The following is a 14,077-nucleotide window of genomic DNA, read 5'->3' on the forward strand; positions in this document are numbered from 1 at the left end:
GCAGTGCGGTAATGGCATTTTAGTGCGGCCTGCAAGTGTCGCACCACAAATCCAGCAGTGTACGCTACAGCAACATCTGCTGCATTCAAAATTTTGCCTGGGTCAGGGCAGTATGCATGCTCCTTGTCAAAAGTGAGCCTGCTATCATCTCGCATCTCAATGTCTGCAAGACCACATTGAGTAGTTGTGATGTGATGTTAATTACATCTGAGGAAGACTGTCTGCCAGGAGAACTTGCATGGAGAATTCGGATGTGATCTAGTGAAAGGCATCTGCCTCTTGCATCGTCCTTTACCTCGTTCTGAACTAAGGCACTTGAGTGCTGCTGCAAACTGCCTTGCAGTTGGGTTGTCATTACACCGCCCAAACGAACGAATAGCCGAAAAGAATAACTCAAGGCGGTCCTCACTTGATTTGGATATATAGTGAGGCACACCAGCAGCTGGTTTTCCCAAATAAAATGGTCATAAAGACACATGACATTTTGCATGCATACCAAAAAATCAATAAAGCTGGTCTTCGTTTTTTTTTTTTTTTTTTTTCCAGTCAGCAAGTATTAGTTGCACACAGGCTCCTGAAGTGAGCAAAAGTATTGCTTTGCCTTCTGCAAGTATAGCTGCCACATTTTCAGCACACAAAGGCTTTTCCCTCTTTGTTGTTCTAGGCTTCAAGAATTTAAAATGTCAAATACATTATTGACATGCCTCACAAATTCTTCCGTGCTTGTGGAGCTCAACAGCTTTTTCACCCCAAAAGCTCTACATTCAGCCACAGCATCTGCCACTGATGTGCTGAATAGTTGTGCTGCCAAAGACACCTTCATTGCTGAGATTTCCTCTCAATGTGCTGTTGCCTTGCTTTGTTTGCGAAGCGCAAGCCTTCCCTGTACTGTACCTCATGAAATTCTTCAATGTGTACCTCATGAAATTCTTCATGAAATTCTTCAATGCATTTTCATCCCACCCTTCGCATTTACCCGGACTTTTTTCTCCCATAAAGTACTGTATTTACCCAATTCTAGAGCGCACCTTCTTTCGGCAAAAATAGGCCTTAAAATCGCATGCGCATTGGATTCGGGTACAAACCGAAAGCCTTTATTATTTCTTTCGGCCACATAAACCAGGTGCGCGTTGGAATCGGGGACGCATTGGAATTGGGTAATTACGGTATTCCTCGGGAGTTTACCAATAAGACAAACATTAATTAAGCAGGCCAAACACAGGGCTTTCTGAGACAGGGTGTAGAAAAGGTGTGTCCGTGTCAAGCAGCTCCAGCTTGCAGCCATTACGCAGCTCGGTGAAGTTTGGTGCTGCTCCATATTAGGTCAGGCTGACAGCATATGATCCTTTTCCATGCGCCAGGGAGGCAGCCTACTGCACAAGGCCACATCGCTGTTCTCGATCAAGCCCATTGGCCAGGAGATATCCCACTGGCAACTTCCACCTACCACTGATTGCGACTAGCAGTGCCACACGAGTCTGTTTCAATAGGGAAGCTGTCATCATTCACGTCTGTTCCCATGTCAACGTGGCCGTGCAACCTTGTACCATCACATTCCATATGTCGCCTGACTGCCACTTCGTCGACAACTGGGGCTGCAAAGTGTTGCGTAGCGTACCTTCATCTCTAGTGCAGCCAGCGCTCGTTCAGAAACCAAAGGGCACCCACCAATGCTGTAATACCACTTTGCGAGTGTTCAGGGATGGGGCAGGCATGTATCCAAGACGGACTGCACGCAACTATGGGCCCTAGGAGAATAAAAATGCAGCCAAGGCAAATGCCCTTAAATCTGGTGAATGGTTGTGCCTTGCCTGATTTATTATCCAACTAATGCATCAAGAGGTCTCCGCTACAGCCTCCAAGACTTTTCAACGTTTGAACATTTTAATCAACCAGAATTCGGTTTTTGGAGAGTTCGTTATCAATGCCTGTATGGCTGGCCACCTTGCGTTTCAGCCGCCGCTGGGACTGTTGCAGGTACTTTTTTGTTTTACTGGGCACACGAACGCTTGCAACCCGTGGGTCAGGAACGCCTTTTCCGGTGTGTCCACTGGCTGTGCCTGCCAGAAATATCGTACTTGAAGACTAGTTCATCACTACTTCTGCAATAAATGTGCAGACTTGTTCGGCACTGTTTCTTATGCCTGATTGCACAGAATCTCAAAAAAAGAAGAAAAAAATGCAAAAAATAGTTTTGAGCACATGGTTAGGTAATTGACTTTCGTTCATTCAGAGACAATTTCATTGACATTCGATCATAATGAGAAAGGCCCTAGCAGGATATCTTTCCCTTGTGTTAGGTGGCACCTTTCCTCATCATTTCTTTAATATAAAGAGGCACTTACTGGTGGCTCTCTTGTTGCAGCCCGCTTTGATCAAGGCCCCTAAAATGGGGGGCCTTAGCTTTGACAGTGGTGTGGCTGCACTGCCCACGGTGTAAGAGCACGACGCTACCGGAACATCCAAGCCTCCCTCTTCTTGCTCGAGATAGGACACCTGCATGATACATACATGCACGAGGAAGCATTTTTTAGTAATGAAATAACTTTTTGTACAATTTCAGTGAAGATAAGGAAACGAAAGATAAGCAGTTGACAGAAAGCAAGAAACACAAAAAAACACCCACTACAGTCCAAACTATCACCACAATCTGCTGACCACGTTGCAGCAGCATAGCTGTGGCTGTACCTTCGAGCAATCCAGCTTAAAGGAGCCATGAAGACGATGTGAAGACTTTTAATGTAAAATTTGCTCAAATAAGCTACATAATTAGGAAAAAAGGAAATGGTCATGCGACCCACTAGCTCATTTCCTGCAACAGAACCTAGGATGTTATACCAGCCTGCTCTGCGATTGGCGGAGGCCGGAAAAAGCAAACGCAAATTAGGCACAACCTATAAGGTTGCCGAACGAGCTGTTTGCGCTAAAATTTAGGGCACATTCTTTGGGACAAACAGTGGAAGTTACGAAAGCACACGTAAACATAGAAGTACTGATCCGTACTGCTGTTGGTACTGCGCGCACTATGCTTCGTTTTGATGCACAGCACTGCAGGGCTTTGGGACGACAGACGACACTGGCCGATTGACGCAAGCGACGATGTCTTACGTGACCGCATTTGTTGAGTGAGCACCATGTTTCACGAAACGATTATTGTCTCCATGAACAAAACACACCAGGTTTAAATACGTTCACAAACAAACCAAAGGCAGAAAATGGTTTGCTGCAGTGTGGTGGTGCCATCTAGGTTGACTAACAGTAAGCAAGTCCCCGCTCCCACGGCCGGACACGACTCGGGAGGAGGAGAGTCGAGTCCGGCCGTGCCGCTCCACACCAAGTTTAGCTGAAAGACCTGACCTGCTGCAGTGGCTCAGTGGCTAAGGTGTTGCGCTGCTGAGCACGAGGTTGCGGGTTCGATTCCCGGCCGCGGCGGCCGCTTTTCTGATGGAGGCGAAAAGCAAAAACGCCTGTGTGTTCGAGATTTCGGCGCACGTTAAAGATCCCCAGGTGGACAAACTTAATCCAGAGCCCTCCACTACGGCGCGACTCATCGCCTGCGTTGCGTCAGCACGTTAAACCCTCCCCCTCCCCCCTCCAAAAAAGAAAGATTTGCTCTTTTTATGTCATTGCAAACGTTGTTCAAACATGCGTTTTGGCATGAGAATCAAAATTTTAGCTTAAATTTATTAATTTACACAAGCGCTAGGGGCACTATAGAACATGAAATCTTTCTAATGAAATGAACTTGTATTTTGTCTTCATGGCTCCTTTGTCTTTGTCTTCATGGCTCATGTGATTGGATTGAATCATTTTGGAGCAGCTTTTGGAGCAGCCAAAAGTAGGTTTTGGAGCAGCAGAATCGGCTTTTGGAGCAGCCAGAACAAGCATTAAGTTTTGAGAAATATTGATACAAGGGAAGCAAAACAACCGAGAGGAGGCCCAAAAGCAGCGTCCTGGGCACACAGAAATGTCTAAACAAGTAAAATGCCTTCGGTGCAGACGAGTTTCTGCCGCACAGATGTCTTTTAGCAGTGACTATGAAATGCCTCAAGACAAGCACCGAAAGAGTTTGTGCGAGTATGCACATGCATTCACTGCCTGAGCCAACAGATCATGAAAGAACTTGAAGGTTTATTTTAAAAATGACTATTGTGAGGAGTGTGAATTTATCCATCAAACTAAAGACACCGCAGGGTTTGATTACTTGCGGCAGCCTAGTAGCTAGTACCCTAAAATGAGCGCAAAAGGACTTCTCTTCCCTCAACTGTGGGCCAAGAAGCGCAGGCTCTACAAAATGACATTGTCGAAAGGCAGCTACGACAGAATGTACTGAGTACATTTTATGTAAAAGCTTCTAGCGCCCAACCTCTAGCGCTTAACCTCCGGGTTCCCGAGACAAAATTGAATGCTACATGTCCCCTCCGACCTCTACACTCGCTTTCCAGTTTGCAGCGGACTAGGTTTGCAACAACGCCAACTCTCTGGCTTTCTTTGAGCCGTAAGACTGTCTTCATGAAGTGCTCACCCAGCTTGTGAAAGAGGGTCACCCATGATGATCAATGAGTAGGTGGACCAACGGCCAACTTATTTGAAACGAAGACAAAAAAATCAGTGAAAACGTCGACCACATTCTTCACAAAGAGTAGCTTTGCAAAGAAAGTTTTATCAGAAAATGCTTTCCTGAAGCACTCCTGTAGCGTTCCTCCTGAACGATATGTTGAGTCAAGCAAGATCACTTTCTCTGAAGCTCAAAACTGTTCAATGAACCGGCTTACAGGCAGACCCAAATTAAGCCATCGTGAACTTTTGTTTTTGTCCCTTTCCCCTTTCCCACTAGCTACCCTTGCAATGCCCCCTCCATCTCAATCCCTCGGAGCTAGTCACGTGAACTCCTGCCAAACTTTATTGCAAAGCAGATATGGAGGCGCGTGCCTCATGGCGAAGTTTTGAAGCGCTCGAGACAGCCAGCTGGCTCAGGCAGAGATGTTTAGGCCTATTACCCCGGCAGATATGGCATGGGCACTTTCACTAGAGGCGCGGATGGTACCGTTTTCGCCCACATTATCAGCTCCTTCACCGCACAAGCAGCTTCGTGTGAACCTTGAGCAGCATTTCAAAGAGCGGTTGGAAGCAGTCGCTTGAGATCCCCACACCACCTCGCGGCTGAAACCGCCGCCGTGTTGACGCCGCCGGCCATGCCACGCACAGCGTGCGGGTGTTCCACGGCAGCGTCAGCGCGCCTGTAGCGTGCGCGACGCGTTTTCGCTTGAAGAAAACACTCCAAGACTCCCTCTACTTCAACGCTCAAGGCGTAAAGAGCACGCCACATCGAGGAAACCCAGAGAAACGAAGCTTCGGCGCAAGATTGACGCAGATTGCTTGAAATCAGAGTCCTTGTAGCAGGATGTAGCAGGATTTACCCCTCGGCGCAGTTAGGCGCGACTGGCGCAGCTATCACATCACTGGGTGTGCACTATTTCAGATTCTTAAGCGCAACATTTGGGCAAACTTACGTTGGATGTAACTTGAATTTTTGATTTTGGGTTACTTCGTTAATTATTTGCTGCCCTGCAACGGTAAAAGTAAAATTATATCTGGCTCTAATTTATTGGCTTGCAGGCACGGGAGCCTTGGGACCACTTTCCCTCCAGAAGAAAGGTACAGGGTTCGTACAGGCTTCAAAAGCAAAAATTCAAGTGTTTTCAAGGATTTTCAAGGACCAGAAAACACATTTTCAAGGTCCTCATCTAATGCTTTATCTGGGATTATTTTTAACTTTTTCAACACAATGCAAAAGTTTTTAATTCCACAATACCTAAGCACATTAATGCACATTTAGATAGGCGCTAACTGGTTCGTGAATGCTCCCCCGGCTTTTTTTATGTCATGGTTGTTGTTTAGCGGTTTTCCTTTTTTCTTGCTGTTTTGGTCAGGCTGTTTGATTTCATAACTTCATTAATGCTGTCTGCGTCTCCTGCATTGTCAGCAAGGGCATCAGCTGAAATTAAATCAGCGACTGTTGCTGCAAGGCAGGTCAAACTATGTATATGTCCACCATTTGCACGTAAACACAAACACAGATGGAGCATATGAGGCACAGCAAACATGCAATGAGCAAGCATCCACAGGCTAGATGGAAGATGCAAGATAGAGAACACAAGCCGGCTTTCACTGGACTGTATGCTGACATGGATTGGATTGAGAAGTGCCTGCTCGCAATGTTTCCTTGTAATAATGAATATCCACCAAACTTGTTGCAATGTCACGCAATACTGAAACTTGATTGTTACAATGTTTCTTTACATTTTCAGCACCTACCACGACAAAAACTTTAAATTCTTGTGAAAAGTGGGGCCATTGATTCTCTCCAGGAAAATCAGGGGTTTTCAAGGACCATTAAAAAATTCCAGGACTTTCAAGGCCTCAAAATTGGCACTTTTAAATTCAAGGGTTTTCAAGGACCTGTGCGAACCCTGAAGGTAGCTGGCGGTGGCAGGTCTTTCTATGTGCTTCCAGGTTGGCAGGCAGAGGTCTTCTGTAGTTGGCAGCACTTTCTTCTGATGACTCACGGTCAGCTGTCTCCCGTATGCTTCACGGGACCACCTCTATCATGTTTTGTGGCACTAAAAACCATGATGATTGATGACACTCTCAGCACCGTCACGATCTGATCCACAACCACAGCGACAGCTGGACCAGCAGTTGCAATTTCTTGCTTCTGTGGCTGAAATATAACAGTTGCATGTATTAGCTCGATGAAAGGTACCACAATTACTCTATTCGAACACACACCTTTGTTCCCCGGGAAATTTTCCCCAAAACCACATTCCTACGTTGGAATCGAGTACTAGCTACACAGCGCTAGTGGTCGCTTATCATTATTGCCATAGCAGGGAAACCACAACCACAGCTTTGCCCAAGCAAAGCGTCAAAGATACAGCCCATGGCAATGCGCATATGGGGAGAAGAAATGCAACCGAGGTAAACCTTTTCCGGCAGAATCTTTCCCAGCAGAAGTTGTTATACGCTTCAGCAACACACGCACAAAACGAAAATGATGTGCGCTGGAGGCAATATATCCTTTTGGTGAGGTGTGCAGAGGCGTAAAGAGGTCAAGGTCACATACAGCCGGTGTGAGGGGCACTGCGGGACCTTGCGAGCTGCTTGTGCTCAGAACAATTTAAAAGAAACTCTGGCAGATAGAAACATTGCCTTTTCTTTCTTTATTTTTTTTTGGTGAAAGCTCACGCTGTAACACATTAGGTCACCATGTGCAATAAAAAAGCATCGTGAAACAGAAAAGCAATACGCACCAAACAAACCTCAGTGAAAGGCAGCGATGGTATGGCATCTTTCACAAGCTTGTGCAAACTTGAGACACCACAGAAGATTCCAGGGCTAAAATGCAGGGTGCAAACCATGCTCCATTTAGACGGAGACCAGCCCTTTGAACGACCTATCGCTTGTTTCCTTTGCTGTCTGAGGCTGCGGTCCTTTGGAACTCTGCGGAAGGAGCAAAGCCATGTAATTACCTGGGCGTGATGCACCTGACGAGGCAAGTTTCGTTATGACAGCGCAAAGCATTCGTGTGGTGTCGTTTACAAGTTAAAGGGCACTCGCCGATGGAATGACAGTGCTGAAACGAATGTGTCACTGTGGCTCCTGCATCTTATAGCACAACACTTCATGACGCAGCAAGGCCAAACACAACTCTGATAACGCAGGCGGAAACACAGAAAACTGGGAAATAACCAACTACACTTAGCTAAGCACATCTGATGGGTCTCCCATCATCTTCCCTCATTCGGTCTCCTTCAGACGCCTGACTATTGTTTCTAGCTTCCCATCCAAACACCAAACATTTGTTTTATTGGGCAAAAACCACACCTTCAAGGGCGTGCCCCAACAGAGAGTGAGGAGAAAGTACTCAGCGCCTGACCTGGGTAACACGCAAATAAATCCTCTTTTTTCATTCCCCAACAACCTTCATTTCTAAGTCCCACTGCGCTTGGCTTAAAGGAGCCATGAAGAGAAAATACAACTTCGTGTAATTTGAAAGAACTAGAATTCAGTATCTCACTCAGCTTCATTACAGCCCCAAAAGATGTTTTTTAATGAAAAAAAAAAGCAAGAAGTATTTACAAACTTTCAAATTTTGCGCCACAGGGACGTGTTATGAGCAAGAATGACGTCATACGGGCCAAAAATAAAACATAATTTTCAGTGCGTTAACTGCACGTTAGCCTTCAAGTGATGCGGTCAAATGGAACTAGAGGCCCCATTACAGACGTCCAGTCATGTGTCGTCACGACAGGTCAGTTAGGCAGCCGCCAATCGCACAAACAAGGTTCGGTGACGTCATAGAAAAGTTGCGAGAAATTGGCTAGGGGGTCGCGACTGCTTCACACGTTTTCTTTCATATCTCCGTTATTTGTTTGAAGATTGCGATGATATTGGTATCATCATTGTTATCGGGACTAAGCAGTCTTTCTAATAAACCAAACTTGTATTTTGTCTTCATGGCTCCTTTAACTACCGTGTTCCGATAAGACCGTCTACCAAAATTACTGTACCTAAGAGACCAGAGCCTAGGGAAACGAGCAAACATATAGCGGGCTTCACAACAACAGGCTGCAGAGACATTTGTTTCGAGCAGACGAAATTGAACAGCGCGCGGCAGCCAATAAATCCTACTGCGCGCTGTCGCATGGTATCGTCACGTGGTATGGTGATGCCTAGGTTGACGTCAATTTTACTTTTTATAACTAGGCTTCACACTTTGCAAGGGGCACCATCTCCTTACTTTTTTTCCTCCATCCTTGTGCCCACATCACCAACCATAAACAAACTGATGATGGAAGCCATTGTTTGGTGGCACTAACAATGTGGCTGGCCATCTTTCCATGAGGCAAAGGCCTAGTTTGCCAAGACGGAGCTACAGTCACTCCGTATCCAGTTGTACGTACACATTGTGAGCAGCTGTCATTGCAGTTTTCCTTCTACCATTCGTCAAAGTCACCAGCAAAAATAATGTTTTCATGTTTAGTGTTGAACCCGCACCATCCTATCTTTATTACAAGTGTGCGCTCTCGATAAAGGCACTTGCTTGCCTTCCAAGGTCAGATGCCCCAGTGCCCAGTCAGCGGATATGATAACGAGCCCACTCCTGCCACAAACAGAAGGGGGGCTTCCAACGACTTAGCAGCTATCTGCAAGTAAACAACTCGGTAGATGTGCCTTGTTCATACCTGCCAGGTTTGCCGGGATGGCATTAGAGAGATCTTACCGGGGGCGGGGGAAGGTGGGGGAGGGGGGGGGTAGTAGCAACAACAGAATGGGTAACTTTCCACACAGTTTTTATTTACTCACAAGATAGCAGGAAATGAACTGTTTCTTTGCCCAAACTACCAACAAGCTACGCCACTTAAATGTTCGACGTTGCTAACGCCGCCCTTTTCAGAAAGTCCTGGAAATAGTACTGCAAGCGCAATACAAAACAGCAGGAACTGAACTGTTTTGTTGCTTCGTCTAAACTAACAACAAGCTACACCACTGGAGACTTGCTAAATCTTCAGAACAGCCGTGCTTGTGCGTAAATGAAAGCGGCGGCAGCGCTGCGTTTCTATAAACAGTAAACTAACAATGGGAAGAACAGGTTCACCGTCTGCGCATGGCCGACTTTGCTTTTTAAGCACTTCACTGATAATGATGCGAACTGGTGTCTGGTTGGATCGTCAGGTATACCTCCAGCACATTGTGGCCATACTGGGAAAAGGATTAAGCCTAAGACAGGTGCGTTTTCGGGAGATTTTTGTTTCGGTCATACAATCGTACAAAACCATGAAAATTCGGGAGTCTCCCGGAAAATTCGGGAAACCTGGCAGGTATGCTTGTTGTACAGCAATATGTTTTGTGACTGCATTTCCTCCCTGTGTAACGTCTACATGCAAGTAAAATGATAACCACTGGGACGTTTGTATCAGAATCAACATGACGTATTTGTGCATTAAAGGGGCATTGAAGTAAATTTGTCAAGCTCCTGTTTTTGCTTGGGCTGCGTAGACTGGCTAAAATAAACACTTTTCATCGTTTAAATGCTCGATAAGGTGGTATTCATTTTATAAAGCCCGAAAGAAGAAAAACCACCATGCGCAGTCTGCGGCAGCCGCACCAACTAAATGACTGATGTCCATACAAGGTGCTACGTGATTGGACGGTGTCCAAGATTAGAATTCAAACTAGTTCGGGTTTCAATTCTGTGAAATAACATGCTCGGCATCCGACGTTACCGTTGGCTGGCATTCTCAATATCTCAGTAATCAGCTTACCGTGCTTGTGCCATGTTGTCGGCTCTAAAATGCTTCAGATAAGCCTACTCGCATGGCTTGGAATAGTAACGATCCCTAGCCGAGGCGTATGCAGTGGATAAACACCTTCTGCGTCACCGAAGACGCTCAAATGCAATGCGCTTTACCTCCACCTTTGGAGCTTGCCTGGCTCGTGCCTGTATCGTAAGAGCCGTATTTTCACCAGGCCAAGGGTAGGCTGATTCGGGACTGTGCCCGCAAGCAGTTGGTGCTAATGGAAACACTACGCCAACGAGAACTCGCCAGCATGTGAGTGTCAGTCTGCAAACATTTTGCGAACTCGTTCGTGGAGCAATGAACTTTACAGCGCAGGAATGGTGAATTCAGTATAGAAAACAATGCCCAAAAACAAACAAATCACTAAAACAAAAAATGGTACTGGGGATTCGAACTTGCGAATCGCGAAACAGTATTCCTATGCTCCAGACCAGTCGGCCATAAGCCAGCGCTGACAGGGGCGGAAATATGAAGTATATAATGTATAGCCAGTTTACATTTTTATTTAGCCTTAGCATTCCAAGCAGCTTAGAAGACTATTTCTTGAATAGCGCTCATGCAGTAAGCGCCCCCCAAATTTCCACAAATATCTCACCTCTAGCGACTGCATTCCTTAGAAAGCATTCGCAAATGTGTGGTCGTGCTGCTGACCGCTGTGCTAGTTCACCCAGGGCAAAAAGTACGTCCGCACCTTGGTATTACGCTGTACGATAAAAGTTTCGGTTGATTTTAATTCCTTAGTACTTCGCTGACTCTACTCCCGCCTTCAACTGGCCTTAGATTACCAGTCAGCCAAGTGTCGCATGTCCGCTTGTGTGGAGCAACTTGGATGCAGAGCTTGATACAGTCCCAAACTAACAAACTAAAGGCACAAATGTGTCGTGGCTTAGTTTCAACTGAGCGAACAAATTGTGACGACCCGCCGGCGGCCAGCCGACAAAACACTGGGCCAACTGATTCTGTCAGAGGGTCAGCGAGCCGTGCAGTAGCACAGTGGCACAAAAGAAGCCATCTTGTTTTGACGTCATACGAAATGTCATAGGAAATCGGCAAGGAGGATGCAGAGAGGAGAACAGCATTTTCGAAATGAGTTTTCTACTGAATAAAGTCGCGCTTCTCCTTGTGCGGTATGTTGGGGCAGATTTTGCCACAACGAATTTCTGCTTCAACGAAATTTTCCACACGTCCTGTCAGTTTCGTTGTAGCGGGATTTGATTGCATATGCACTAATGTTTTGTAGATACGGCAGGCTCTCGCATTCACCCGCATGCATGTTTTTACTGCACTTGTAAGCAAAACGAAACCTTTCAACAAAACCGAAACGCAAACAAAGCTAGGCTGAGGCGTCACATTTTATAATGCTGGCTATACGCTGTTGGTGTATTCCAAAAAGTGAATAACCAGCAAAAGTTCTTGCATACATTTATCTTACAATTACAGTGAAAGCTCATTAATTTGATTAAATAATTTGAATTTACCGAAAATTCAAACTGTGCAATTGGGTCCAGCCAAGTCTCCATAGAAGCCTACTGCAAAATACCGAAAATGTTGGTGGCAGTGCCGACAAGGTGCACTGGCCTATGATAATAGGCTACTAGTACCAGCATTCACATTTAACACCAATGGCTCAACTGACCCCCTACCAACTGCCAGAGAGGTTTCTTTTTGCACTTGATCTCACCGCCATACTATTTTTACACAGAGATTAGCATCAATACCCTTGAGAACATCACTTGTGACAGGCTCCTGGCTTAGCAACACCGTCTTTTTCTCACCCCAGATGTCCACTGCATACTTAAACAGCACTTGAAACAACACCCGCACGCACCAGGAAAACAAATCGCACTGGCGCCATGGACAGTACATGCTCCATCATGCAGTCCGATTCGTGGTCACAGTACACACTGAATGGATGGCACACCAAGCAGAGAATATGGGACACAGCATCTCTAGCAATAAAAAAACTGTTGGTTAACCATGCAACAGCAGTCAAAGTTTTCACTGATGGAAGACGTAGTATTTGTTTGCCACAATGATGACTTCGAACTGAGAATGCCTCTGTGCAACACTATGACAGCCGAATTTGCAGAAATGACAGCTATCCACTGGCTTCAGATCCTGGAAAGGTTCAAGGAATCCATGGTTCACACTTACTGTGCGAGTGTGCTTCGGCGGCTTGAACGTGCTGGCGAAATAACTCACATATTTCTGGATATCCGTCGACGCGCTGGCTCCTTAAACGCCAGTGATTGTCCCGTGACGCTTTTCTAAGCTCTTGGGCACGCCTGCATTGCGGGAAACAACAAAGCACAAGCGCTAGCCAAAAGAACAGGCCAAGAACATCCCAAGACAAATTTCTGGTAGCGATGACAACCTTCCCTCCCCTCTAAATGTGGCTCTGCTGAGTCAGGACTGAGTCAGGACTGAGTCTGGTGGTGTCTGTCAAACAGGTGATAACGACGACGGCTATCTGACCACCGAAAAAAGGTCACAAAGTCCAAGCTATTGACGCTATTGAAAGAAACGCGCCCTTTCTCTTCAGAGCGCATTCGCCGGTGGTCTCGGAAGAGGCACACACTTGTGCAGAGGATAGAAACAGAATCAGTAAAAACGCCACCTTTCCAAGCGGCACGCTTCGGTACGCTAGACGAACTGGATTGTGCAACTTTTGGGGTTCATACACATCATGTGGGACTGCGCTAGATTTTCTGAGTACAGAAAAGAGGCTTCACACAAGGCCAGCGTTCCTACTTCGCTCAGTTTTGCGGACCAGGCGCTGCGAAGGCCAAATTGTGAGCGGCGCCTATTTTCTGCACTGAAAATGTTCCTGAAGGCGACTGACTTTCATGACTTTCTGTGACCCCAACGCCCTCCTGTCTTCCTTTTCCTCTTTTCCCTTTACCTTCCCAGCCCATCTTTCTCCATACTTCCCGACACCAAATTTACTGGATTGCACGACACGGTGTATGACTTTATCAACACCACCACCCATACAATAACCCTTGCTAGTCAGTGAGCGGTAGCGATTTGGTCACACGGGTAGAAATCACAATACTTTTCTCACCGTGTTGTGAAAGCAGTGTCGTTGTACGGCGTTGATACAGTGAACAGTGGCGCTGGTTTGCCGAAAGCGAAATTCCGAAATGCCGCCGAAATTGCGAATATTTTAATCCGCACAGCCGGCCAGTACCTCAATAGCCAATCCAATATATTTGTTTCACTAAATTAAAATAAATAAGAAGGTAATTCTAGACGACGCTATATTGAACTAATAAATTTTCACCGATAATGAGAAGCTACGTAAAGAGGTGTGGCTTGACAAGAAGCTTTACTGGCTTCACCTAGCTTGCCTAGCTTTACCAGATCGACCGCGAGCCAGAGTTGGGGATATGGCGGCCCCTTTAAACCGAAGTTTGCGAAGTGCGAAGTTACCAAAGCTAGAACTTCAATTTGAACTCTTCCACATGCAATTGTTGAGACTAAAGTCCCTTCATCTGCTTTAAGGTACTTTAGTTGAGACGCTGATGCTTATGACAGTTGGCACGCAAGGAACGCGGGTCCTATTGTTCTTCCTCCATGGCTTATTGCCAGGGAAGATTGAGCAGCAAAACCCACTTACACGTTTCATCTTGGCATGCATTTGACACTTCAAAACCTTTAACATATACAGTATTGATTCGAATTATGCAGTAATGCTGTTTAAAGGGTTCGAG

At 46.0% G+C, this 14,077-nt stretch overlaps 1 long non-coding RNA gene across 2 annotated transcripts; it reads right to left on the reverse strand.

Annotated features, from left to right (window-relative positions):
- Positions 1-446: 446 nt before the first annotated feature.
- LOC144155723 (uncharacterized) lies at positions 447-13,808 on the reverse strand. 2 transcript variants are annotated; one of them, XR_013319616.1, is made up of 6 exons: positions 13,429-13,808; positions 12,519-12,649; positions 7,314-7,503; positions 6,463-6,724; positions 2,346-2,496; positions 447-2,060 (listed from the first exon to the last, which is right to left on the reverse strand). It is a non-coding gene; the product is annotated as an uncharacterized LOC144155723 (long non-coding RNA). The 2 variants fall into 2 exon arrangements; XR_013319615.1 differs by having other exon boundaries at positions 6,473-6,724; positions 13,429-13,667.
- Between the last annotated feature and the right edge of the window lie 269 nt (positions 13,809-14,077).

This window comes from Haemaphysalis longicornis, unplaced genomic scaffold (assembly GCF_048455015.1).
Source record: "Haemaphysalis longicornis isolate Haplotype H1 unplaced genomic scaffold, Haemaphysalis longicornis Haplotype H1 scaffold_1, whole genome shotgun sequence".
In the NCBI taxonomy this organism is placed as follows: Eukaryota; Metazoa; Arthropoda; class Arachnida; order Ixodida; family Ixodidae; genus Haemaphysalis; species Haemaphysalis longicornis.